This window comes from Saimiri boliviensis, chromosome 20 (assembly GCF_048565385.1).
Source record: "Saimiri boliviensis isolate mSaiBol1 chromosome 20, mSaiBol1.pri, whole genome shotgun sequence".
NCBI lineage: Eukaryota > Metazoa > Chordata > Mammalia > Primates > Cebidae > Saimiri > Saimiri boliviensis.
This window is the reverse complement of record NC_133468.1, coordinates 19496215-19522758: the sequence shown is the minus strand read 5'-3', so window position 1 is coordinate 19522758 and position 26544 is coordinate 19496215. Positions and strand designations below refer to the sequence as shown.

The 26544-nt window shown below is 38.9% G+C and overlaps 1 long non-coding RNA gene across 1 annotated transcript in view; it reads left to right on the top strand.

The window, feature by feature from the left end:
• The first annotated feature begins 17648 nt into the window (after window positions 1-17648).
• LOC141582468 (uncharacterized) overlaps window positions 17649-26544 on the top strand; it is a 106245-nt gene continuing 97349 nt past the window's right edge. Inside the window, exon 1 of the long non-coding RNA XR_012515321.1 lies at window positions 17649-17771. This is a non-coding gene — a long non-coding RNA (uncharacterized LOC141582468). The remainder of the gene's footprint in view (window positions 17772-26544) is intronic.

Below are 26544 nucleotides of genomic sequence, written 5' to 3'. Positions count from 1 at the left end.
TCTGCTGCGGAGTTGTTGATGCTCTGAACTTGTGCTTTACTTCCAGCCTTGTCTGTAATAGCCTCAATGGACAGGGAATACGCAAAAGGAATCACAAGCCACCAAGTAGCAACGTCTTGATCCATTTCCTCAGAGGAGGTCGCTTTGGCGCCTGCTGCTTTTAGTTGTTTTCGCACCTGTGAGTCCACCTACAGCTGTCATGACAGAGCCTTCATCAAACAGCAAAAACTTGAAATCAGCTGCTACTCTCCCAAACTACTTCATATGCCAGCTCTTACCTCTTTATTCTCCCTTGATCTCTCTACCTTATGTTCCACACTATAGTCATACTAATATGTTTTTCAGCCTTTAGACCCATCATATTTTCTGTTGTCTCTTGCAGTTGGTCCATGCTGAGCTCTCTATTTGGAACACACCCTGCTCAGCCCATTGCACCTCTGTGCTAGCGTCTACTTATTTTTACTGATGACACCTGCTTTTATTAATAGACGCCTTCCCTGACTATCCACATCTTGGTTTGTTATGTCTTATTTATTTCCCCATAAGAACACATATCATGCTAGATTGTAAAAACTCATTTTGTGGTCTTTGTCTAGTGAGCTCCCTGAGGGTAAATGTCAGTCCTATTTGTGTTTTAGTTGTAGGGTCTGTGTGGAGGCTGGCACATAGCAAGTACTTCATAAATATTTGTTACATTGAATTCATACCTCTATGTCTAGCATTGCTGAGGCCCATTACCAGAGGGCTTATCTTAGTCTTGAGGAAGAGAACTGCCAAGCAATCAGTGTATGTGGCAGAATCTCATAGATGTCTTCAAATAGCCAGTTCCTCTTATTCCTGAAGAGAGGGCTCTCAGAGAGCTAGAAGCAGTTGGTTCCTTGTTAATACATTTGTTTGGACTAGAATGTGCCCAGCTCCATAGGTAAATCATGAACGGCCTAAGTCAATTATTAAAGTCCCATTTTTCTTTGCCATTGATTGGTTCAGCAGTGGGCATGTGACCAAGTTCTGGCCAATGAGACATAAAGGGAAGTATGTTGAAGGTTCCAGGAAAGATACTGCATTTTGTTAATAGAGTATTGTGAGAAGGAGCCATTTTTATCCTTGCCCATTCCTTTCTACTTATGTACTTTCATAGAAGATAAAAAGAGGTGCTACAAACAATTAGCAACCGTGAGGAAATAGACCCCAAAATGAAAGCAGCACATGAGAATGGGCAAGTGGAACCAGGGAAGGTTCTTAGGTCTTTGATGTTGCCGACTTGCCATAACCAACCTTGGGACAATTTACCTCTGGTTGTTTATAAAGCAAACGATAAATCAGCATCTGGTTTTAGTTAATTTTTGTTACCTACAGCTAAAATGATTCTAACTGATATAGACACCTGGAAAAGGAAGGTAGGTGCATGGATTTGGGGGCTCATTAAAAAAAAAAACTGAAGAGACTCTGTGACATAATGAGAGAAGATAGCCTAGAAAATGTATTGGATTTGAGACTGAGACATCTTAGTTCTATCCACAACTGTCCTGAATCTTTTTTGTGTGATCTTGGACAAGCCGTTCTTCTGTCTTATTCTCTAGTCAGGCAATAATTTATTCAACAGGCAACAAAAAATGCATTTGATTGCCAACTGTGTGTTATGCACTATATTAAGTGTTTGTTTAGGAACACAAGGTTAAAGTAGATGATGATCTCTAAGTTCTTTTATTTATAAAACTGATTCATCTTTTATTTTTATGTCTTTGAAAAGAGTTTTAGAAACTGTGAGTCCGTAAAAATCCTGTACAACTTCCCCAGAAAATCTGCCTTGATTCCAAGCATGTTTACCATTGGCCTTTCATCCAGATTTTTTGCAGATCCCGTCTGATAGAACTTAAAAAAACCCCACAAACCCACCAGCATCTGTCTCTGGCAAGCATGCTCATGAGTCACATCTCCTCCTCTGCAAAGCAAAGTCTCATGAAACTAACTGATTAAAAGGAGAACATTAAAGAGGGAGTTGTCTGTTGAATTTATTTTAGGTTTAGCCTCCTAATTTCCATTCCACGTGCACTTATTTATTCAGTCACCAGGTCTTGGCACTTGCAATATATTTAGGTGACCCTCCCCTGGCTCCCTTCCCTATTTTCTGGTAGGGAATAAAGGATATGGTGTTGCCATTAGTGGCATTAGAGCCACAGCTGAATATACTCAGTGGTGATTGCTCACTGGTTCATCATCATCCCACCTTGATTGGAACAGTGCTTTTGATTCAAACTCCCACAATGCTGCAAGTTGTTTATTGGTAGTAACCCCTGTTCTTGGTGGTCATGGTGGTGGTGGTGGTGCTGCTGCCACGCTGCTAGATGGGGAATCATTCTTGTTAGCTGGGGGCACTGGGCAAAGCCTAGGCTACAGATAATCATCATTCCAAATGAGACAGAGGATGGTGAAAAGCTGACCAGTAGCAGCTGCAGGTTGTAAGTTTTAGGATATTGGCTTGGCTGCCAAGTGTAAGCAGTCTAAACTTACACAGTGGTTCATGGCGTGTGGACTCAACAACTTCTGTGTTGTTGCTCTTCTATTCTTAGCATTTGACTTCTTTCTCTGGGTCTATGATGGCTGCTTTAGTTCCCATCACTGAGTCTGAATTTCAACAAGTGGGAAGAAAGAAAGAATAACAGGATTGCATGTGTCTTGTTTTCTGGATGTGACCAGAAAGTTGCACAAGTAACTTCTGCTCATAGCTTTCACTGGCTAGCACCTGGTCACATAGCCACATTTAGCTTTAAGGAAGGTTAGAAAATGAAATCTTTAACTAGGCAGACATGCACACAGATACAACATCTATTATAATAGAAAAATTAAAATGTGAGAGAACACTAGGAATCTCAGGCACAGTTGTCTTCAAGGGATGGTAAGAGAAGTAGCCACTTGGTGAGTTTCAGCATCTATGCAGCTGTGAATTCTCTCTTCCTCACTTTTTTTTTTTTTTTTTTTTTTTTTTTTTTTTTTTTTGAGACAGGGCCTTATTCTGTCCTCTGTTGCCAAGACTGGAATGCAGTGGTGTGATCTCGGCTCCCCGCAACCTCCACCTACCAGCTTCAAGAGATTCTCCTGCCTCAGCCTTCCGAGTAGCTGGAATTACAGGTGTTCACCACTACCACCTGGCTAACTTGTGTATTTTAGTAGAGATAGGGTTTTTCCATGTTGGCCAGGCTGGTCTCAAACCCCTGAACTTAAATGATCCACCTGCCTTAGGCTCTGAAAGTGCTGGGATTACAGGCAATGAGCCACCACGCCTGGCCACAGCTCTGGATTCTTTATGAAATAATTTTTGCTTGAGCAACACCTCATAGTTTCCCTCATGTATTCTCTTATTTGTGTTCTTGTTTCTTCTCTCAACTACTTTCCACTTTCTGGGAGTGGAAAAACCTGTTCTAAAACAGGATCCTCCGGTACTGGGATTAGGTCAGCGGCACTTTTTGTGATTTAAATAATATTTTCATGTTTGCTTCTATTTTTACAGACTGGAGCAGCAGATTGACACTTAAACATAGACTTCAAAATAGAGTTTTGCCCTATCCTTTCCCCCAGTGTGGTAGCAGAGCCCTTTGCCACTAAAGGGGAGAGCAGAAACCCAGTCCCAGCTGGGATGCATAAAAGAGAGACATTCAGAGACACAGCTTTTTTTTTTTGCCTGGTGAGGGGATGCTCTCTAGAGATGCATGTACCTTTTAAAGGAAAGCCAACCAAGCAGCTTTTGGTCTCTGTTTAAAAGTGTAAAAGACAGCAGCAGGTAACTTGCTCATTGCACATTCTCCAGACATTTCCAAGCTCTCCCAGAGCTAAGGAGAAATGACATATTATCTGTTTCTTGACAACTGATCTAGGAATATTCCTCCAAAGAACAATTCTTGATTTGTACTTTATTTCATCTTTTTAAGAGTTACACTACTAGGGAATTTAAAAGTTGTAATGTTTCATAGTTGAGGGATTTAGGTTCTATATGTCCATTATTTGGCTGTGAATTGGTGACATTTGCTCATTCCCCAATGAAGCTCCAATATGTCCTTATCAAGCTCTATGAACAGAGAGATCTATGCTCTCTACAGTGAATGAAGGGGAATTTTTAGCAGTTGTCCTACAGTGTTCTGTGGATAACTAATAGTTTAGAAAGTTAACTGTTTACTGTGGTGACTTATGGTTGTTTAGAAAAAGGAGGCCATTGGTGGAACTTTATTTTCTTATTGCACGGTAACATTTACAAGGCCTTTCCTAACAGAAACAAGAGGAGAATCAGGGCTAAGGTGTTAAGTGGGAAATGAGCCGTGGAGAACACCTGGGCCCCATTCCTTACAGTGCTCTCTTCCTTTTGGTCTTAAGCTGCTCGGGAAATGTGACTTTGGTCCCGTATGTCAGCGTCCTCTATTCTACAGATGCACCAGGCTCTTAATCTCTACATCCTTTGCTGTGTGGATAAAGCTTGGGTCCTATATTTCACATCTTCAGAGGCCAGTTCTTCAGTAGGTAAAAGGCTAACCCAGCTAATCTGTTTACTTTAAGAAGACTGAATGATGGGAACACCAGGCATTTAGGTGAGTAGAGGAGATATTTTAGGGCAGATTTAGTTTTCTGTTTGCGTTTTTGTTTTTTACATTCCTTAGAAGGCCATTCCTTCCTGATTTCAGTTCTATGGACTCTCAGGAAAAAATAATTCAAAGATTAAATATGTTCTTATAAATCTGGAACCAGAAGAATGTTGAAGGGCAGATTCTTGAGGGTGAGAAAGAAAATTGGAAAATGAAAAGAAAGCAGTAAATTAAGTGGGTTGGAATAATCTGTGCTTTTTTTTTTTTGTATTTCTCCTTTTTGTCTGATTTTATAAGAATCTATATGTCCATTCCCTCCCTCCCTCCTTTCCTTCCTTCCTTCCTTCCTTCCTTTTCTTTCTTTCTTTGTATCTAGAGGGAGGATTCTCCAAACATGGATAGTGTCAAAAACTTGCTTTACTATTTAAGTCTTTACTTTAGCCATGCTTTGCTATTTAAGTGAAGATATGGGCAGCAGGTGGAGTGAGAGATTTGATTGCTAAAATGGGGTTGATGCCAGGTGCACATTTGTTGATGTATTTTTTTCTTGTATGACTAGTGATCTTTGTAGAATTAGAGCATTTTTGCAACAGAAATCTGAAGACCACCTTGTTCCACTGCTTTATTTTACATATGTTGGAAACTTTGAGGTCCAGACAAAAGTGACTTGCATAAAGCCTTACAAATAAATTGCTGTTTTTTTTATTTTGGAAAGTAAACTGTTTATTGAAAAATTATATACATTCAGAAAAGCGCAAAAAAACTTTCCAAAGTGACTAGATCAGTGTAACTGGCTTCCAGACCAAGACCTGGAACATTACCAGGCACCCCAGAAATCTCCCTCATGTTCACCTGTCACCACCCAGCTCTCCAATCCCAAAGGTAACCACTATTCTACTTAAAATACAGCATAATTTATCTCTTTTTGGTGAAATTTATGTAAATGAAATCACATAGAATCTGTTCTTTTTTATGTGGCCTCTTTAACTTAACACAATATTTATAAAATTAATCCATGTGCTTAATAGTCTGTCCATTTGCATCACAATGTTTTATTCTCATGTGTGAATGTAACACTATTTACTTTCCTGTTGGTTTGTTTTAATGACTGGAGATTCCTAGCGCTCATTTTTATGTTTATCCTAATTATCTCACTTCAGAACAGGAGTATTTTTTCTAAATCAAACTACAAGGCCATTGTTTGAGGTTGAATCCTTAAGTACAACAACCAGGAAATGAGTATATATCACCACTGATTATCAGCTATAGCAACTCCTTGTTTCTTTGGCCCTACTTTCTCTATCGAGAGACTAGTTGAACAAGAGTCAGATAACACTCCCCCTCTTCCTTTTTCTTTTCATTATGGACTTTTGCTACGAAGAATGGATTTACAATTTGGGTTTTGAATGATTCCTGCTAAAGTGGTTCTTCTGGAGCAGTGACTTTCCTTGTTCATTCTTTCCAGATCCTCTGGGAGAATCCAGATGGTTCTTGCATTTTTAGTGAATGAGCACTTGCAATCTTGCATAATCTAATTGTCTAAAACTGCCCACATGCTTACCATCTGAAGTGGTGCTGTCTGCCAAAGGTGTCAGGTTATCTTTCAGATGACTTTAAAAAGAAGGCATTTTAGCCCGAAATCATGGCATCAAAACACATCTCTCCTGGGTGGCTAACATTGACAGTTTTTAAACCCCTTTATTAAAAATACAATTCGTCAGTCCAAAAAAGAGAATCTAATTTTTAACTGTCAGCAGTTTTCCCCATGGAAAATAAACTTTAAGTGTTTACATGCAACTTAGCTAGATTTTAACCAATTTAACCAAGTATTAAAAAAAGCTATATCATACCTTGTAAGTTCTTCTAAACTCTTTTTATTTCCATCGATTTTGATTAACCAGGTAATTGGCAGTTTATCAATAGGCACAATTCTGATGAGCCGGTTTGGCTGAACTTTCCATGTGACAGAGCTCCGGGAAGAGGGAAGCCAGAGGTTTGCTGACACTCCAATCTATCTTTGATGAATGCAAGCTGGCTAATAAATATTTAATGGGCAGTTGTTTGCAGTTTAATAGAATTAGATAATTCTATTAGAATCCTGTTTGGAGACCTACAGGTGTCATATATCACAGTTGAAGACATGGTTAATAATTTAAGCTAAGTGACTAGTAATTAGAGAGACAGATTAAGCAGGAACTTTCGGTTTTAAGCCACTTGGGAATTTGTGTGTGTTTGTGTTTGTGTGTGTGTGTGTGTGTGTGTGAGATAGAGAGCAAAAACAGTGTGTGTCTGTGAGAGCAAAAGAGAACAAGCGAGTGTGAGTGAGAGCAAGAGTGAGCGAGAAAGAGAAACTAGATAGGATTTTAGCCTACAAACCATTACCCGGAGTAGCTAATGTAGCAAGTCTGGGCCAAGACTTAAACGTGATAACAAAGCATGAGGCCCCTGGGGCTTATTTAATATCTCATCCTTTCAGTTAATGAGATGGAAAATAGTTCACTGTTTATCTACAGTACATTGAGCAGATGTTGCCAATTCCATGTTATGGAATGTAATCTTGGTGGGATTGTCTTCTGCCTGTTACCTTTTCCTGGCTTCTATCTCTCCCATATTCTTCTTGTTTTGGGGTGCAGATACCCTCTTGGCCATGGACTAGAGGGAAAAAGTTCCAAGGAATGACTTAATGTCCTTTTCAAGTTCTAAATAGTCACTGCTAATGGGGTGAAGCTGGTTGGTCAACAAAGATTTGAAAACAGCTTCAAAAATGTGAAGTCTGTTGACTCTCAGGACTCCTCTCAAATTACTGTTTATGAAACTCAGTTTGCAATTTTATCTCATTGGTTTCATTTGCGTCTTCTATATTTCAGTATTCTATAAATATATAATATTATAATCAGAGGATTGTGTCTAAGAAACCTAGTATGAGTCTCATTTTGGTAAACAATTTCAATTATCCAGAACCATTAGGCAATTTGTAGTTTTCTAAATTGTGATATTAGGAGAAAACAGCTAATGTACAAGTAATAAGATAGTAGAGATATAGTTTAAGGAAAGAAGCCAGTTTAGGAAATAGCCTCTGGATTTGATAGGACTTACCTTTGCCTATAGCAGAAAGCTGGGCTTATCATGGGCATAAATATATAAAGGCTTTTCTTAATCAGGCAAAAATGTCCAGGCGTATGGGGGCATTTCGTATTTGATATTAGATCAATGATGAAAGGATGACAGGGTCAAGGTCTCTGTGATTCTCTTGACTTTTTTCTTTATGTCTTACAACAGCTGCTGCTATTCCAACCATTATGTTTGCATTCCAGGAAGGAACTTGCAGAAAGGGACAATGTTTCCCAGAAATTCTCCAGAGACATTGCTTATTTCTCATTGACCCTTAGTTGCAAGGGTCTCAGAAAACTACATTTTTATCTGTCTAGCCTCTAAAAGAGAGGAAAGAAAGGGAAAGAAAACTGGAATAAGTGTCGAGTGAGCCAACCTACAATACTTGCCATATTCTTTAAGGAAATTTTCTTATTTTGTAGTGAGTATTGACTTAAGTCTCTCTTACCAGAATGTAAGCCCTTTATGGTTTCTTTAGGCTCAGTATTCTAAATGGCGAATAGAAACCATTGCACTGTGGCATATAGAAGTACTTGATAAATTATGCTACAGGCTTAAAGTAGGCCATAGAAAAGGGAAGAATTAGAGAGGAGGAAGTCAAAGGCAAAATGTTATATATAAACACCCTGTGCACATAAACACACACACATATTGACAATCAAATCGTAAATAAACTTTAGTAATCAAATCTCTCCCTCCACATCCTGCCCTTATCTTTGCTTAAACAATAAAGCAGTTTTTTGATATGTATGTGTATGTGTGTATATGTGACTGGTATTATTCTATCTTGTGACTGGTGTTATTTGCTCTTGCCTTTGGCAGATTTGTAGGAAATAGAGAAATTTCCAGAAATGCTTGTGGCCATCATAACAGCTGAGACAATAACAATTTAAGGTCTGCTGTATGATTTGTTCTTTTTGGGTTTTTTGAATAGTACAAAGAAAGGTCAGATTCACCTAATGTTTATTGAGATCATCATGCTAAGCACATGTACAAAACATTAACACAGCACTCAAAATAATCCTGTGTGAGGGTGGTCATGTTCTCTAAATAGCATCACCCTTAGCATGTTTTTCTTGTCTCTCACATCTACTTACCAAATCATTCTGGCTCTACCTTTGAAATACATCTGAGTCTGATCACTTTCTATTTCCACCACTAGTACCTTAGCCTAAATCATTGTCATTATTTGCATAGACTGCTTCTAGTGCCTACCAGCTGATCTTTTTGCTTTCCTTCTGCACCTGCCCCCCTACCAAGTTCCTAATCATTTTCCTACAGAGAAGACAGAGTGAAAAGTGTGATGCGGTTAGTATATGAACATATTTTATGGCTCCTGGTATAAAATGTATGTGGATAGTGAAGGAGGAAGAAGGTTTGGAAGAAAAGCACCGATTGTGACAGCTCTCTGGGAGAACATGGTCATATGGGGGCAGGGGTTCACATGGTGTTCCTAAAGATCTTAGAGAAACCTAGTCATCACAGGACAAAGAAAACACCACAGGACCCCCAGCCCCATAAAGAAAAAAAAGCATGGAGGGAGACTGAAAAGGACTGGAGAATTTAGCCAGCAGCCAGGCGGCTCCTTTGCAAGTTGTACACACTCCTCAATACAATGTGTTGACTTTGTACAAGGAGGCTGAGGTGCTGCTATCCATTCAGAAGATGCCGGTGCGCAATGAAAGCAGAACAGCAGGAGCTGTATAGTGGAGAGGACTCTTTTGATTTGTTGCTCCTTTTGTTGCATTCCTTTTGAGTTTTCTTGGTTCTGTGGTTTGGACCTCCACAGACCTAGAAAAGTTCAGAAACTTGAAAGGGAAAAAAGCTTTTCCTCCCCAGGGCTGGCTCCTCCACTTTCATCTGTGTCAGGTGTTCATGCCTCACAAAGATGGTGCTAAATGGAACTCTCTGCAACCTCTGGGTAGCTGGGAGTCCTTCTGAGATGTTATGTTCTGGGAATAATGGAGTCTTGTTACTACAGGCTGTTAACATACACCCTTCAATTGTTGAGAACAACATCCCGGCAGCCACAAAGCACATGGCTTCCAGTAGAATCCTAGGCTCGAGGATCTCTTGGGGAGTTTGGTTCTGTGAAAGGAACATAGAAACCCCAGGCCCTTACTTCTAAGAGCTGTTTTTCTCCTTTTTTCCTCGAGTAAGTTGTTTAATTTTATCTTTATGTTTGGCAAGAGAAAGAATTTAAAGTAGCTGTTTGTAAAAACCACTAAGTACAAGCAATTTCAGGGAATTTGTTTGTAATATGGTTCTGTTATGTTCTTTGAGGAATGATAAATATCTGTATCTGCACAATAGGTTAGATATCTTGCTTTCTGGAATTTTCTATGATATCATTCTACCTTGACTCTCACAGAGAATAAATATAGGGAATATGCCACTATCACCTGTGTATGTAGGCACTGCTCTTCAATCATGACATTCTTTTCTGCTAAGCTCTGATGTGGCTTCCAAAACATTGTCAGGAAGGGTTCAAGGGAGTCACTCAATTGATTGAGATTTGTGTTTCAGTTAAAAGATTGTCTAGGGGCAAAAAGTTCCCTTTATGTGATTCTAAGATCATATTAGCAAAGACTTCTCTTAAAGGACACTCATTTGCTTACTTCCAGGATAAAAAAAGCAAATATGAAGTTTCACAAAAAGTTTTAAGTAGGCATGGGATAAGAGGGCTGGTGAATTTGGAAGAGAGAGATGTGTTTAATTTATATTAGGTGTTTTGTCTGCCAGCCTGATTATATAAAAAAGCCTACTTTAGCAAATCAATTATAGTTAGAATGACAGGGTACAATGGTAATAGTTGAGACAAGCTTCATTAGGAGTTTGTGAGTGTGGCTTTTTTCTTCTCAAAGGTCTGCCTGGGTCACTGGAATAACTGTGAATTTGGGTCAAGGACCCGAGTAAGGCCGGGAAAGCTCATTTATCATCAGAGAAGGGCGAGACAACTGTCATGGCTCCATTTGACTCCAGCTGTGAAGTGAACAGCTTATTTTGTTTTGGTGATTATTTGAGAGACTCATCAATAAAATCATCAATACTCTTTTCAGTGCTGCAATCTGCCTGTCAGTGTGTGTGTGTGTACATGCACATACACGTGCTTGTTTCAAAGAAAAAGGGAGAAAGCGGGAAGCAGCTTTACCTTTACATATATATTTACATATGATTTCCCATTCTTCGTTCATCGATGGTGGGGATGAATCTCAGAATCTCCAGCTGGTCCATCATTGTCCCCAACGGTTGGCATATTGAGCTTGTTTTGCAGTTTCATTGCTCAAATGTGCTGTGGTTGCCTACTGTGCTACTCATATAACCAAGCCCAGAGGATTCTTTGGAGAAAAGAGTGATTAACTGGAATAAATGGACTGAGTAGGCTGTCATCAATCTCTTTCCTTTATTTTCAAGAGCTCATTTCTTGAAACTTAATCATTTTGAAGACTCTAAGGTCCTTGTAATGATTTCCTGGGTACTTACTAAGCTAATACGCACTTAGCACTTAATGATGTGTGAGGCACTGTGCTAAGCTTCTGTCTTTCATGGATTCATTTCATCCCCACAACTACATAGTGGGGTAGGTTCTATTATTGTTTCTTATGTTAGTTAATGTACACTTAGTGTTTTAACAAATAGACCCAAAATAAAGAATGGCCCAGATACTGCAGAATTTTCTTCCTTGCTCATGTAACAGCTCCGTGTAGGTGAAAAGCTTAGAGGGGTGAGCCACATCCACACAATTATTCAGGAACCTGGACGGATGGAGGCTTTGCCATCTTCAACACATAGTTTTTTAGATGATCTTGAGGGATTAGCTCCATTCCAACCATCAAGGTGAAAAGAATATAGAGAGAGTACTATCTGGGAGGTTTTTATGCGGCAGATCTGGAAGTTGCAGTCATTGATTTTGTTCACATTTGTAATATTGCTGCCACGAATTGTAAGGGTAACTGGGAAATGTAGTCCCTGGCTGGCCAATGACTCCCCTGAGACAATTTTACACTATGGGGAAAGTCTAACAGGTTTTTTGTGATCTGCTAGCCATCTTTGCCCTAGTTTGTCCTTCTGGCTACCAAATTGCTAAGAGCCCTTTTCTTATTATATTATTTTCTAAGAAAAGCAATCTAGATTTCCATTAGTTATCACATCCAGGTCAAGGTTCTCTGGCTAATGCACTGCCTTATATCAAGTGTAGATAGATGCAATTCCTTGTGTCTTGCAACATATGACCTGAAAGCTGAGTTATTTTCCTTCCTCTCGCTATACACACAATAAACAATGAGATTATGACAGCACACACAGAAGCTCCATCCTGGAGAATTAAAGCATGGGAAACTAAGAGCTATCATTGATCCATAACAGTGATGAATCATTTCTGGCTTAGTATATGGTGAACTTTTCAAAAAAAGTCTTATGGGCATTTGAATAAAATGGATCTTCTCTGTTTGAAACATATGTAGACACACATACATGTATGTGTAAAAGACATACTTTGTATATTGAATTCATTTGTATATATAATTTAATTGTATCTCTTTAAATGTAATATTTATACTTCATATATGAAGAGAGAATACATAATAATGAATGTATAGTAGTGGATGAATCTTATTATTCAAATTATATCTTTAATCTTTTAAAAGTTTAAAAAATTTAAAATTTTTTTGTAGTTAGGGGGTCTCACTCTGTTGCCCAGGCTGATCTCAAACTCCTGGGCTCATATGATTCTCCTGCCTTGGCTCCCCAAAGTTTTGGGTTACAGATGTGAGTCATGATGCTCACCTTTTCATAGATTTTAAACCTTTTTCTCACTTGAAATAAAAAAAAGATAAAAGTCTTTAAAAATACATACATATAACTTAACATAGTAATAAAGTAAACATCAATACAATCATCATGTAGATCAAGAAATAACATTCTCAGCAAGGTGGAAATCCCCCAGCCCCATTACTTCCTTATGACAATTTGTTCTATTACTGCTTAAAGTAACTATTGTCTTGACTTCATGGAATTCAAATCTCGATTTTTCTATGTAGTTTTACTACCTAAGCATGCATTCTTAATATACATACTTTAAATCTGTCTGTTTTTGAATTGTATACAAATGGACTCATACCGTGTGTACTTTTGGTGCCTTTTTTCATTAAACACTGTAGTGTTTGTTGAATAGTACTGTAGTTGACTTATTTTCATTTACGATTTGGAAGTGATTATCTCTTATTCTAGCTGGTTGCATTTTTAAGCCTTACATTTTTAGGAAATATATTTGATCCTGTGGTCTGCTGCTTTGCCAAAAATTAATCAACAATGATTATCCTGTATTAACTATAAGACATTTTTATTTTTTCACTTACCTCTGCTTTTTTCTTTTAGTTTTAGAGTTATAACTTTAGATGATCTTGAAGGATCATCCCTACTCCAACCAACTGTTAAGGTGAAAAAAAAAAAAAAGCAGATTGAGTACTATCTGGGAGGTTTTCGTGTGACAGACCTGGAAGTTACAGTCATCAATTTTTGTTCACATATTTCACGTGGCTGCCATGAATGGTAAGGGTAACTGGGAGATACAGTCCTTGGCTGGTCAGCAACTTCCCTGAGACAACTCTACACTATGGGGAAAGTCTAACAGGTCTTTGGTGAACTTGCATACAATAAAATACATAAATTTTAAGTGCATAGCTCAGCAAATTCTTCCAAATGTATGTTCTTGTGTAACCACCATCAGAATCAAGTTTATAGAACTTTCTAGCACTCCAAAGGCTTTCTCATGACCTTCCCAGTCAATAGCCACCTTCCACACATTTTTACTATTCTGATTTCTATTATTGTAAATGAACTTTCCCTGTTCTTGAACTACAGCATATGCAAGTGAAATCACACAGTACATTCTTTTTGTGTTTGTCTTTTACTCATCAATATGTTTTGAATGTAACAGGAATTTTTTTTATTGCTGTGCAATTTTTCATTGTATGCATAATCACAACTGGTTTACTCATTCCATATTATAATAAATAAAACTGTTATGAGCAGTCTTGAATATGTCTTTTTGTGAATATACAGACTTATTTATCTTGGAAATATGCAAAAACATGGAATTCCTGGCTAACAGGACAGCTGTATATTTGACTTTATCAAAAACTGTCAAATCGTTTTGAAAAGTCCTTGTAACAATTCACACTCCTTGTGGCCATGTCTAAGAATTCCGGTTGCTTCATTCATATCACCACCAACACGTAATATTGTCAGGCTTTTAAAAATTTGAATCAGGGGTGACTAAGTTTTCTGTAACTGGACAGATAGTAAATATTTTAGGCTTTATGGACCATAAGAGCTCTGCTGCAACTACTTAACTCTGCCATAAAGCAGCTTCTGATAATACACAAACAAGTGTGCACAGTTGTGTTTGCCCACCACTTTCTAAAACATCTATTCCATCACTTCTGTATTCTAGCCCATGGATAAAGAAGAGGGAAAGTAGATTGTTCTTCTTTTCTTTAAAAGCATGGACAACAAATTACAAATACTACTTTAATCTACATCCCATTGGTGAAAATTTTGTCACATGGCCAATTTGCAAGAGAGGATGGGAAATTATTTTTTTCCGATGTCCTCTAAAGCTCTCAGCTAAAACTGAGAGCTTTAGAGGACATAGGAGATGGGATCAGCTAAAACTCTCAGGGGTTCTATTAAAAAGAGAAAGAGAATGGGTATTTGTGGGACAACTAGCTGTCCTTTCCACAGCAGGCCTTGTCTTGTGGCAAATTTCTTCAAGTGAAGGAAAACTTATTTTTATTTTTTTCGTTAATATTCCTTCTGTATGCTTTTCATCCATTTCTTCTGGAACTCATGGTAGACAGATACTGGTACTCAATGATCTCTCTTTCATGACTAATGTCACTTCTCTTATAATTTCTCGCTCTTTGTCCATTTGATAGATTTCCAACTTTGTTAACTCTGTTTTAGTTGATGTTTATTTTGGTATTCAGTTGATTTTTTTTTTTTTTTTGAGACAGACTCTCACTCAGGTTGGAGTGAAGTGGTGCAACCTCGACTCGCTGCAACCTCTGCCACCCACATTCAAGTGACTCTCCTGCCCGTGTGCCCAGCTAATTTTTTGTATGTTTATTAGAGACGAGGTTTCAACATCTTGGCTAAGCTGGTCTTGAACTCCTGACCTCATGATCCACCCACCTCAGCCTCCCAAAGTGCTGGGATTATAGGTGTGAGTCACCATGCCCAGCTTTAGTTTTTGCTCTTTTAAAAAATCCTAGCAATTGTATTTTAAATTTTCAGATTCTAGTTACTGCTTTTCACAGTGTCTACTGTTTTGTAGCTGTAATGTCTGCCAAGTATTTAAATTTCCTTTCAATATTGTTCATCAGCTCTGTTTACAGGCATTGATTATTTTATTTTTGGCCTAACTTCTCTTTAATTTGTTAGTTTTTCTCACAAGTTTTGTTATTTAGGGGCTTTTGCTTATATTTGTAAATCTGCGTCTAGAATAAGTCCTAGTACTTGAAAAGGAGTTCCTTAGCATGAGTGAATGTTGATGTTTTTTGGATAGATAATTCAGTTATGATTATAAGATCTAGCCGGGCGCGGTGGCTCAAGCCTGTAATCCCAGCACTTTGGGAGGCCGAGGTGGGTGGATCACGAGGTCGAGAGATCGAGACCATCCTGGTCAACATGGTGAAACCCCGTCTCTATAAAAATACAAAAAATTAGCTGGGCATGGTGGAGTGTGCCTGTAATCCCAGCTACTCAGGAGGCTGAGGCAGGAGAATTGCCTGAACCCAGGAGGCAGAGGTTGCGGTGAGCCGAGATCGTGCCATTGCACTCCAGCCTGGGTAACAAGAGCGAAACTCCATCTCAAAAAAAAAAAAAAAAAAAAAAAGATCTCTGGCTCCATACCTATGCAGGGCAGAGGAATCGAGAAACATTTACTCATGTAGCTTTTTCTTCAGATGCATGAGTGACTTGACTGTGGGATGGTAGGAGTTTCATGCAACATACTCGTGTTCCAAAGCTCACTTGAGTTATCTTTTGGGGTCATATCTTCCAGTTTATTTGGTGGTATATTTGAAGCTTGCCCTTCAAAATTTATTGAAGCCACTTTGAAAGCAGGAACCAGTACAATTGTTCTCCAGCCCCTTTAATTTTCTCACTGATGATCACTCAATCCGGGGTCTCTTCCAGGGCTTGTCCACTCTTCCTGATTTTCTTATTTGGAGATTATTCTAAAGTTTTGTAGGTCTTCTCTTTCGACTACGTGAAGTTGTATGTTCCTTAGTTCTTTAGGAGTTCACTGTTAATCTTTTTTTGTTGTTGTTGTTGAGACAGTCTTGTGCTGTTGCCCAGGCTGAAGTGCAGTGGTGTGATCTTGGCTCGCTGCAACCTCCTCCTCCCAGATTCAAGGGATTCACATGCCTCAGCTCCCCAAGTATTTGGGACTAACAGACGTGCACCACCACATCAGTTTTTGTTTTGTTTTGTATTTTTAGTAAAGACAGGGTTTTGTCATGTTGGCCAGCCTGGTCTTGAACTCCTGGCCTCAAGTGATCCACCTTCCTCAGCCTCCCAAAGTGCTGGGATTGCAGGCATGAACCACCATGCCCAACCCACTGTCAATCTTATGTCATGTGTTTCTTATCTTCCAGAAGTTTCTTAATGATTGGGTTGGCTAATACATCCCCAGTGTCAGCCATCATGAAGTGGATTTGCCTTTTTTGGTTGAATTTTGTGTCGGGGCTGTTGGTGAATGAGCCAAGAATCTCAACAGGGTTCTTGGAACAGACCAAAACTTTGAAAACAATGTCCTTTTTATGTTTCAATAACTTGTTTAAAAACCTTCCAGCAAAGTGTTTCATTTTGTTGGAACCTTTCAGAAGGATAGTTTGCTGGTAAACTTGGGAGGTATATCTCTAGAATCTGGTATAGGAGGCATCATGGGACTGCCAAGGGAGCCAGTTCCATGCCAGCTAATGCCTGGAGTAACAGAATCAAATAGCCAAGTGGGAGATGGAGGGGGTTTTGCATTTGAATTTTGTGTGTTGTGGTTTTGTTTGTTTTTATTTAAAATTAAACCCATCAACTTATTTTTAAATTGACTTTTGGCATTTTAAAAATATGTAAAGGAACAAAGTTGGGAATCTAACTATCATTTGGATTCATTAAGAATTACTCTGTTAAAACTATTACTTCATTTGAAGTTTTAAAAATTAGGTTTATTGTTAAAAACATGTTTGTTTTCCTTATTACAAAAATAATATATGCCCATTGTAAAAATGTTTGGAAAATGCAGATAAATGAAAATAATTTAATCCACTATCCAGAGATAACTACTGTTAACTTGAAAAATATATATATTTTTTAGCCCCCTTTCTCCTGTGTGTGAATTAAGCTTAATAGAAATTGGGTAACTTATAGTCACGTGGTAAATGGCGAAGCCATGCTATAAACCAAGGCACACTTACTCCAGAATCTTTGCTTTTAACCACTGCAATGTATAGTTGGCCTTATGGATCAATTCCTGGCCCTAGGAAGTCCTAGAAAATGTAGGATTATAGCAGTTGGTAGCCATCAGCAAGAAGCTGAGTGAGGAGGCTGATTACTGTGAAGCATTCTGTTAGATCCCAAGGGGAGTGTTGCTCTTTGGGGGGTTTGTTTCACTTAGTTTCCCCAAAGGCCTGCTCTTGTTGATGACTCATATCTTATTGGCTCTGAAATTCTCCTCTCTTCCAGGTATCCTACAGAGTGGATTCATTATGTTTAGTTGTTTGTTTGTTTTTTTAATAGAAACTCTGCACTGTTGAACTCCATAGCAAAACAAAAACTCACATAGATTCTAATCTTGTAATTACCAATTTGGGTGCAGTTTTCTCCTTAAGTTTGGGCAAAGGTAGAGGAGGCACAGTGCATGCCACAACTTTCTTAATCTTTGAATTTACTCATCTTTTTGGCAGGCTCATGGAAGTTAGCAAGGATCCAGAGAACTGGGTTGCCATAACATCTCTCTAAGACTTGCTTCAGGCAGTGCATTTCAGCAAGGAACAGACCATGGAGGATCACAGGGATCTGAATTTGCAGGTGATGGTCCAATTTCTTGGCTCCAAGTATAAAATACTGATTTACTGATTTCCCAACTCCTCTACCCAGGGCTTTCTTGCTCTGAGGCCAGGCTGACACTGTTTGCATAAAGCACTGTTCCGTTTGAAAACAGCTGTGCCTAGAAGCAGATGAGAGTCGACAAAGTAGGGATCATAAGTCAGCAGAACTGTGCTACAAAGGCATTTTCTGTTGCTGCTTTTGGTGGTTGCTGACTAGGAAATCAGACACTCCATAATCAACAGAACTTTACATGGTGCATTTTAGAAGCTAAAAATCTAAGATAAGAGATCCTTAATGGTTTACTCCCCTGGACAAAAGCTGCAGCTCATAGATTCTGTGTTTTCTGGAACTAATGTTATGATTTCACTGAAGTGAACATTATCAGAACTCCTTTTAAGTAGTCTTTTTGAAGTTTACTAACTTATGGTTATAAGATGTGCCTTTTCCCTCCCCGATGAACGTTGCATGGTATCATCTTTCCTACTTGACTGGCATAAGCTTTCTTAACCTGCTGTCCTTGAGATCTTGGTGGGGAACTTATTTATACTCAGCTACAAAAGAGACACTATCATTTTGATGTGTTTGGAACTGAGGAGTGATAGTTCCTATCACTGGGGTGGAGAACACTCTCCTGCCTCCTTTACTGTAGTTCTTATAAATGATTGCATTTTGGGGGGTTTCATTTTACTTTATTTATACATTGATGAGTCTGTGGTCTTTTTCTCACAACTAAGTCCAGCCTTCCCTGGATGCCTCATCACTCCGAAGTGTGGTATAACAGAATTTGAATAAGAAATGTAAGACAAACAAGAGTTTGTGATTTTATTAGAAATGCTAGGTAAGGAATTCTTTTTTTTTTCTTAGGCTGAGTCTCATTCTGTTGCCCAGGCTGGAGTGCAGTGGCACAATCTTGGCTCACTGCAATCTCCATTTCTCAGGTTAAAGCAATTCTGCTGCCTCAGCCTCCTGAGTAGCTGGGATTACAGGTACCTGCTGCCATGCTGGGCTAATTTTTGTGTTTTTAGTAGAGACAGTGTTTCACCATGTTGGCCAGGCTGGTCTGAACTCCTGACCTCAAGTAATCCTCCCACCTCAGCCTCCCAAAGTGCTGAGATTACAGAGGTGAGCCACTGTGTCCAGCTTGTATAAGGCATTCTTAATACCTCTCTTTTTGTCATATGGCATCTATGATTATCTTTGTCATCTATACTCCTCTTCCACAGATAACAGTCATGAGTTATGGCCCTGAGTTCGGCCTAAGCAAGAACCAGTTCTTAATGCTGTTGGCAAAGCTGCTTTTGGACTCATATCATGATCCAAGTTTCTAAGACAGAGTCAGATACTATAACCAGCCTATTATTGCACTGGGCATAGAGCTTGGAAGCAGAGGCACCAAAAGTGAAGACAAATCAATAGTTTCTTATTCTTTAATAGTTAAGCAATTGTATCCTATTTCTGCTCCTAATAGTACACTTGGAGGTATCTTTATTTTCTGCTCAGATCTCCTCCAATATCCCCCCTACTCCCCAAAACAAACTCAGCCTGACAACCATATGAAATTACTAACTATGAAGATTCAGGAGGATGTGTGTTAGCAACTGAATGACCTTGTTGGTATTTGTGTTTTGAGCTTCAGTAGCCCAGATGATGTTTCATCCAGATGCTAACATCCAGACGCACTGCCAATTGATGTACTTATATAAGTCAAGCCACATGATCCTATCTATTCCTTTGCCATTTTATTTGCTGGGGGGATTTAAAATGAAATGTCCTCCCTTGTCTGAACTTGCACTATCAAAGTTCTTTATCTATCAATAGTAACAGAAAATGCAACGAACAAAACGATTTCTTTTAGATCTATTTTTGTATGTCTTATATTCTCAATGTCATTTTGTGCTACCCTCCCACACCTAAGTGGTCATCTGGCCTTCCCTAATACAGTTCTTTGATTTCATTGAGAACAGCCGTTTGTGAGATTTAGGTGGCATATGTGCTAATCATGGTTTAATTGGTCTCTCCTGTTCTGTGATGGTACAGGTGTGATGCAAATAAAACCTATATGTGCTATGGAGGTGATTGGAATTACGGTCAACTGACAGGAGGCATCAACCTCTCAGTGCTTGAATAGCCAGTTTATTGGATCAGACAGGACAATTACCACAAATGGCCTGTCAGAATGGTTAGTGCTCCCTACAGGCTTTGAGGCAGGTGTTTGTGCCTTCAGTTTAATCTCTTCCTTTCTAGTTCCAGGCTACATGCAGCCCTTGGCACCAGCAGAAGCATTAATACAGAAATGTGGGTCACCTGCATGCCCAGACCAGTGGATCTGGACTCACTGCCAAATGAGGCATTCGCTCCCTGTGATGCAAGCTGGATTTCTCCAGAGAAAAGCTATTCTGACCTACAATCCTTTATGGATCATCTGAGTGTTTGATTTAGTAGAATTACGGATATTTAGAATGCTTCTTCCTCAGTTCTAGTGGACCCTCTAGAGACTACCACGTTCATATCTCTCATTTTATGATTGAGGATTTGGAGTTTCAGAGAGGTTAAGCAAGTGCCCACGGCTCAGCCAGTGAGTAGTAGAGTCAGGGTGAGGTTTCAGCTCTTTGGACAGTGCTGATTACTGGACCCACAGCTGCCATCTGAGTGTCCTTTCCTGACACTTGACTGTTTATGTTTATGGAAGGTACTGAAGCCTTAACAGCTTCTAGAGATTGGATAAGCAAAACATATACCTCTACGAAGAAAAGTTACAGGCAACTGTTCTCTTCTTTAACTTCTCTCTTTTCTTCAGCATGATATTTTGTATCTCACTATAATCAAAATTGTAGTTGTTTTATGGTGGTGCTTCTCCTTCCGAGGGTTAAAATTGAAATCTGTGACAATTCTGTTATATAGCTAGGTTCTATTTAATATATTATGGTTGGGTTATCAAAGTTTGATTACATGGAAGATGTGTGTTAGACATATCGCTACTTTAGAGGTGCAGCAACTGGGCTAAAGAAATGTTTGATAACTTTCCTAAGGTCACCTGGACAGTAAGGCTGGAGCTGGGAGTTGAATTTGAGACTGGTTTCCCTTAAACCTGTGTTGCTGACCTCATGGTACACAGTTCCTCAGAACACTGAGCCCTTCTATACTCATTAGTTTACTTCCATGAGTAAATGCAGCCTTGGGAGAATTTGTTTCACAAGGTTGAGGCATTTCTCAAAACTCCTCTTTGAGGGTCAGGATTCAGAGGGTAATTTTCCTCTTCTCAGATTATGCCTATTTAGAAAATTGTTTCAATGATCAAACTTGTATCAAACTTAGAGTTAAGGAAATGGGCCCAGGCAGTGGTCGGGGTGATTGTGCTGCCTTTCTGAGAAACCCTTGTCAAGGAAGCCACTGCTAAGTGTATTAGATGTCAGTTAATTCTTCTCTGAAAGTAACTTAGTTTATTCTTCTTTGGCTAAAAAAGTGGTCCTATGTTTTTATGTATTTATCAAGTTCCTTATAGAAATATAGGCCTTGCTACTTAGGTTATTTCTATCAAAACTCAATAATTTCTAGACTAGTAAAAAATTCGAGCATTGCTCTTTCATAGACAGTTATAAAGCTGTTAGCTTTCTAGATGGTACCTATTTAATTTGTGGATTTTTCTCAGAAAATCCTGCGACTTGGAAAGCCACTCTCTCTTTTTTTTTTTTTTTAATTAATATTAACAGTTCGTTACACATCTTTTACCCCCTTCATATCCCTTGTGATCGTGTATAATTCATCCAGTTTCTCTTATTCTCATTACAAAGAACAAAAGTAATAAAGGAAGTATAATGGCTTGTTAAGAAAAGCCAAGTTCTGGGAGAAATTGGCAGGCACCATTCAGTTATTGGTTTAGGAAAAACGCTTCTAAATCCTTGCTTGGATGGCGGGACTGAATGTGAAATTTGGGAGGCACAGTGATCCAGATGGTTTTCTTGTTCCCTTGTAAGTCTACATTTTCCTTTTTTTGGAGGATAAAGACAGAAAAATGAAAGATAGCAAAACTCAGTTTTTACTTAGCTTCATGTTGAGCAATTAATCTAGTCAACCCATGTTTTGCATGTATTCCTTTTCATAATTACCAGTTAGCATATTTGAATACACAAATGAGCACTGTCACCTAAATAAAAACATGAACAGTTTCAAAGCCTGGGGGACATGCACAAAGAATCATTGCCCTACATAGAGGTGTGGTATGCAAGGTTGAAGATGACCTTGACCACCTTGTCTTTTCTGCCAGGAATTTATTCAGTGCCTACGTGCGTACTTCCCATGTCTTCCCAGGCCATTTATTTTTCTTTGTTTCTCTCTGTTTCTTCTTCAGTATTTATCTGTCTTTCAGCTACTATCATAACTTGAACATGTTTTTAATAGCATCATTAGGAGGATGAACAGAGGGTTCAGACACTCACCCAAAATTTGCCTGTACCCTTTGATAGAAAAGCTTTGGATTTTTAGTTTGAATGGGAGTTTACTTTGAATTTTTCGTTCAAAGTTTTTTGGAGTTTAGTTTGAATTTTAGTGTGAATTGGGGTTTAGCTTGAATTTTTAGCTTGAAGTTTTTTGGAGTATTGTTTGAATTTTAGTTTGAAGTGGAGCTTAGTTTGTTTGAGTTGAATACAAAATGGACAAAGGAGAATGAGAGACAAATGTGATAAAGATATTGTTTTGTCTTTCTTGCTGTGTACAATGAAATGAGTTTGAGTTCATTGGTTAATAGGGTGATGGCCAGAATTTGCGGGGTTGAAAAATTTTCAAGTAAGAAGATTCAGGGACTCACTGCCTTAGCAGTGATTCTTCAGTATCCAGGTGTCACAGTATACACAGAATTGAAGAAGGAGAATTCTTTACACACAGTTCAGCACCTCTGGAATTGGCATCTTGAAGAACTAGCTGGAGACCATGCTCTTGCCTAGATGCTGGCATTCACAGGATGGAGGCAATTAGCAGTTGTTGGAGGGAGGCTGACAATATCTGTGGAGGCACTTAGAGCAGGAGAAAGGGACCATGTCAGTCTTATATGAGGACTATAGCTGACACATTCGTTTATGGATATGTGTGAGGCATCCCCCTGGGAATGATAGTGACTGGGGAATATTTTAAGTACCTCTTAGAATCAATGACATTCAGGAATCAAGCAATTTTTTGTTCATATGAAGGAAGAGTTTATTTGTTAAGTCTGGTGAGTATGCAAAACTGTGAAGGTCTGAAATGTTATCCTAGTTGCAAGCTAACAAGTCAGCCTGCTACTATTTCACGGATGCTGGCAGAAGACATGAGACTCCTGGTCAGAGACAAGAACTTTATTATGCATAGCTGTGAGGCAGCTTGAGCTTCATGTTTGAATGTGTTCTTCCTGTCTCCCGTATTCCATAGGATTATACAGAAGAGGATCTTGCTGAATACTGGACATACAGTGGGTTTGTGTCCCCACAGGAGATTTCAAAAGGGTTGTTAGCAAACCTGACCAATGTTTGCCTTCAAGGGAGGTGCCATCTTTCTTAAACTGGTCGGGAAACAAATCTGCTCTTTTCTGCAGAAGGAGACACTGCCCCTATCTTCCAAGGCTGTTGGACATTCACACATCTTTGATGAGATAGTCTAGAAAAAAGTCTCAATGCCTCTGCTCAGAAGATTTGCAAAATTGTGAGAGACTCATGAAGAGTTGTCCCCCAACAGTATATTCCAAAGACTCATCTTTTTATAATTATTATAGATGGATCAGCCTGCAGTCATTGTAGTGATACCAGTAGAGGTAAAATAGGAGGATTATTTTGAGGGTGTGAGGGTCTTTTTATATTTACTGAGTTGTACCCACTGAGGCTTTTCCTACTCTGGTTTATAAATTGAATACATTTTCCAGGGTGTTGTCTCTTATTTCTTGTTATTTAGACTCATCTGGCACAAAGGCTTAGGATAGGTCTACAATTCTAATAGATTTTGGCTTTGGTATGCAAAGGAAAGGCATTTCCTAAACATTTCAGTGTCCATTAAAGAGTAGTGACAGAGACCAGAAGGTATCGTATCATATCCTGTCATTGTATAATGTGCTAGATTGCTTCAGCAGATTAACTAGAGAATAAGGAAAAATCTGAAAGTGAGTGAGTATATGTGGAGTGTGTGTGTGTGTGTGTGTGTGTGTGTGAGAGAGAGAGAGAGAGAGAGAGAGAGAGACAGACAGACAGACAGACAGACAGAAAGATCAATAGCCTTCTGTATTCAGAAAGCACCTGTATGCTTTTGTACTTTTAACACTGTTGGTCTAGTGTAGCTCACTTGAAAGGCATTTAAAAACTCTTAGATGTGTTCTCTCCTACTTTCAAGACCCGCAAATGATAATCCAAGCTTTTTTGATGATAGTGATATTTGGTAAACATGAAATTATCTTCAGATACACCACTTCTTAATTCAGATGTTGCTTAACTCAAAAGCTCAGTGTTACAAAGTCCTGAAGATTTTGTAAGTAGGAGGAGAAAAAAAATCATTTTAATTAAGTATTTAAAAAGAAAGTGAAAAGAGGAAAATAATGTTTTACAGGTAGAGCGTCTTAGGCCTTTTCATAGCTATTCTGTTTGGGATTCTGTCACTAGGGCGGAATAAATGTATTATAAGAGAGTCTCTATTGAGCACAGTGTGATGGTCGCTTAGTGTGACCATGGCTGTGTCTCACATATCACTGTACCCAGTCAATACTCTATTATTGCAACTTACATGGTTTGCTACAGTATTCCATGCACTGGGAATTAGAAGCTGTGTTCCCTAATTTCCTAAGTAACAATGGTATAAGCAATGTGCATTTTTTATTATAAAACCTAACAATTGCCTCCTCAGAGCTAATGGTTTTTTATACACTATTGATACCCAGGAGATCTAGTCATAAATCAGAGTGAAATTAGATATGAAATATACTAAATTTTGGCAGAATTAGATTTTCTTTGGAAAGGTTGAAGTATTTCTTGAAATCAAACTTCGGCTTTCTTTCAGTGCTTTTATTTCTATTTTATTTAAATGGGTGTGTTGTTTCCTGATTAAAATTGATTCAGGATAATTATAACAACAATAGTTCATAGCATGGGCCTGGGTAGCATCCTCTATAGCTCCTGGAGGCTGTCTCCATCCAGCCTTTCTGTCATCAGTTTTTCAATGTGAACCATTTTTGAGATGCAGGAGTTATGGTTATGAACTACATGACAAAGACTGTCATGTGAGACATCATTTCTCCTTTCAAATGACTGCTGTTTTCACACATCAGGGGCTCTGTGTTCAAGGACAGAATTCACTTGGTGAATTGCCTATCTACTGATTTTACTGTAAATAGAAGGTAAGAAAGACCGATAGTTTCTCTGATGAGTAGATGTAATTAAGGGTTGCTAGTGTCCAGGCAGCAAAAGACCCAGCCCCAACTAATGGCAGAATTAGACCTGCCCTGCATTGACAGGAACTGGAAGTTCAAAGTCAGCACAGTCAAACTTACATTCCTATCTCTTTCAGGAGTTCTCTTGGCTTCTCCTTTTTGCTTGTCTCTGCACATTTACTTCATTTTTCTTTCGCATGTGGGCTCTATCTACTTTTTTTTTTTTTTTTTTTTGCAGACAGAGTCTCAGTCTGTCACCCAGGCTGGAGTGCAGTGGTGCAATCTTGGTTCACTGTGACCTCCGCCTCCTGGGTTCAAGCAGTTCTCTGCCTTAGCCTCCTGAGTAGCTGGCATTACAGGTGCGCCACCATGCCAGTTAATTTTTGTATTTTTAGTTGAGATGGAGTTTCACTATCTTGGTCAGGCTGGTCTTGAAGTCCTGACCTCATGATCCACCTGCCTCGGCCTCTCAAAGTGCTGGGATTATAGGCATCAGCTACCACACCCAGCTTTTTCTGTTTCTTTATACATGACAGATTATGGTAGCATCACAGGATCTATCCCAGGTTGCGTATTTTCAATCCTGGTTACTGGTCCCACTCACCAGACCAGAGTCAGCCTGGAGACCTTCAGGAGCGGGGCCACATTTAAATTAATAGGGAGTGAAGGAGATGGGTGCTGTGGCTTGTGCTTGTAATCCCAGCACTTTGGGAGGCTGAGGTGGGCAGATCACTTGAGATCAGGAGTTTGAGACGAGACTGGCCAACATGGTGAAACTCCGTCTTTACAAAAATTAGCCTGTAATCCCAGCTACTTGGGAGGCTGAGGCAGGAGAATTGCTTGAACCCAGGAGGTGGAGGTTGCAGTGAGCTGAGATTGTACCATTGTATTTCAGCTTGAGTGACAGAGCCAGATTCCGTCTCAAAAAATAAAAATAAAAAAAAAAATGGAGGAGTAAGATGACAGTGACAATAGGTGTGGTGTATTTCTTGTTTAAAGGTACTGAAATTAACCTATATTTATGACAAAACCAATTACAGACATAGTCTGCAGGCCAAATATACTCTGGAGGTTCCCTGTTTAAAATACTTCAACAAGTTTTTCTTAGACTGCTCTCCAAATTTAGGGGACACCTGGCTGCATCCACAGGACTAGAATTGGGATGATGCCAGGGAAGCACTTGTCTCAGGTACAACATGAATATTTTAGTAATTTAGATAAATAATGCTTCTAAATAATATTTAAAAAATCAAACTAGTGCAAAAATTCCATGATGAAAAAAATAGAAAATTTTAAAGAAGACAGGATTATTATCACTGATTTTCCTTTTCCTTCAGGCTCCACTATGGCTTAGCACAACATGTGTGGCCAGGT